We start from the raw sequence: 2,348 nt of genomic DNA, 5'->3' as shown, positions 1-2,348 counted from the left end.
AGATTTTGATGAGGTGCGCACAGAGAAGAGGGTAGTTGTGCAGGAACAGGGTCAAGGCCAGTGTTCTATCGCAGGTATGGACGTCAATTCTTCCGGGGGTCAATTCCTGCTAATATCTCTGCCGTTTTAGGCCATTTCCATTTGGTCAAGCCAAAGATCGACCAAGACACTTTCAACGCCCGACGTACTCGACTCAGTACGGCGCTTCAAATCACCTTGGGCCACCTCCAGTATTGAGACCACTGGGAATCTTCTTGTAAGTCCTCTTTCTTTGGGTACGGCTCCAACTTGAACATTTCTGGCTTTCGACGACGAGCTTATCACATTATCGTTTTGCAGGATCAATGACGTGGCAACTCTGAGGCGTCGAGTTTACACAAATGAGCACACCGTCCTGTAGGTGATGAACAAACGCCTGCTTCGAATGTCAGTGCGAAGGATGATGTGCTTGCCCGTGCCAACCCCTCTGGCCGTCTGGTGTTCCGTGATTCGTGCCGATGTTTTCCTTGGGTCCTCCCCACTTAGATTCCAGCACTCCACCAACGGCTCTCCTTAACGACAGCTATCCAGCGCAGTGCTTCCAAGCCCAGCCAAAAAACATCACAACTTACGATCACCGACGGAATGGGCCTGTGCTGAAGGAAACCAAGGTCATCCTGGTGACCCCCATCATTTATCATCTGTTACAACGTATGAAACACAACGCGCACTCCTACGGATTCGTGAGGAGGATGGTAGCGAGAGGGGCGAGAAGGAATGTGAGGGACGATGGATGACAGGAGATAGAGCCAGAATGACGTGTAGCGTGATAGGGTGGGTAGGTCCTACTTGGGAAAGACCCAGCTAGGTGTGCTCGCCTTTGCGATTTAATGTTCGTTTTAGCTTGTCTCCATAGCGAATCCACTGCCCTTGTGAATATTTGACATGAAATGTTGTCTCTTCGTCGCCTTGAGTCCGCTGAAAGTCATTGTTTTCCCTTTCTCGCACTTCTCTGTTGACCACCATTTTTTCTGGCGCTTCCAGGTGCTTCGACTTGGCGCCCACTGCGCGTTAAATGTCAGCTGACCCCTGGACCGGCGTGCGCCGCACAGCATCGACGCTCTCTTCTGAACCACGATGTCTGATCTTGATCGCCCCCGCAAAAATCATTTGAAAGGAGAGTCCAAGAAATTACCTGATCGCCTCATGGACGCAAATCACCCACATGATGAACGCCCTGGCGGTTTGAGGTGGGAGTTCATGACCCCCACGCCCGCAGATGGCATCCTGACGAGATCTTGTTTACAAGGGCGCCTGAAGTTACGGGAGAGGGTTCCTCTATGGTGCGTTTATAATGTGTAAACAAATTCATTCGCTCATTTCCTTTGTCTCCGGGAATCCCAGAATGTCTTGCAGGGAGCGCACAACTTTGAAATAAGGGATTCAATATTCTATATCGCTAAAAATGTGTGTCCTTTGATCCGAACAGCATTGATCGTTTGAAATATTGACTGAAATTTTTGTCAAGATGGAGGTTCATGAACATCGGGGTCAAGGTGAGATAAACTTTCCCAACGGAACATAGCTCTAAGCTTCGTGGCGCTCATATACCCACAGATTCCATCGAAAAGCTCAATCACGAAATGACGTCATATAAAACTCGACAGTCGTCTTACGGCGACCCCACCGGCTGCATGCAAGGGACCCGCGTAAACGTCCTCGAACAGTTGGACACTTGGGCCTCGGACATCAATAGCAGCAGGGTATATTGGATGGTAGGTATGGCGGGAATCGGAAAATCGACCATCGCGCACACATTCTGTGAGCATCTCGAGGCGAAAAACATTCTTGGTGGCAGTTTCTTTGCTTCTCGAGCATCGGAGAAAACTAGGAACGCACGCCTTATTATTCCTGTTATTGCACACTCGCTGGCGAGAGCTTCACCTGCTATCAAATTTGAGGTTGTTAAGGCCATTGAGGACGACCCTACTCTGGCAGAACCAACATATTCTAACATGAAGGAGCAGTTCAAGCGGCTGGTTTATAATCCTGTTCGAACGACCATCGGCCCGGTCGTGGTGGATAAAGTTGTTGTTATTGATGCCGCTGATGAATGCGCCAACCTTGAAGTCGTCGCGCTGTTCATTAAACTTGTTCTTGAATGGGCGTCGAANATTCCGCTCAAGATATTCCTAGCCAGCCGAGATGAGAATCGGATTCGCACTGCCTTCAGGTCTACTAGTGATAGCATTCGAGGGTACTTCTATCTCCATGACATCGAGAAGGATGTAGTCCAGAACGATATCCGGATATATCTCAGGACATCATTGGCCGGCATCAAGAATGATGAACTGTCCAGTCTCGTCACA

This window comes from Laccaria bicolor, genomic scaffold (genome assembly GCF_000143565.1).
Source record: "Laccaria bicolor S238N-H82 LACBIscaffold_72 genomic scaffold, whole genome shotgun sequence".
Lineage (NCBI taxonomy): Eukaryota > Fungi > Basidiomycota > Agaricomycetes > Agaricales > Hydnangiaceae > Laccaria > Laccaria bicolor.
This window is presented reverse-complemented; position numbering follows the sequence as displayed.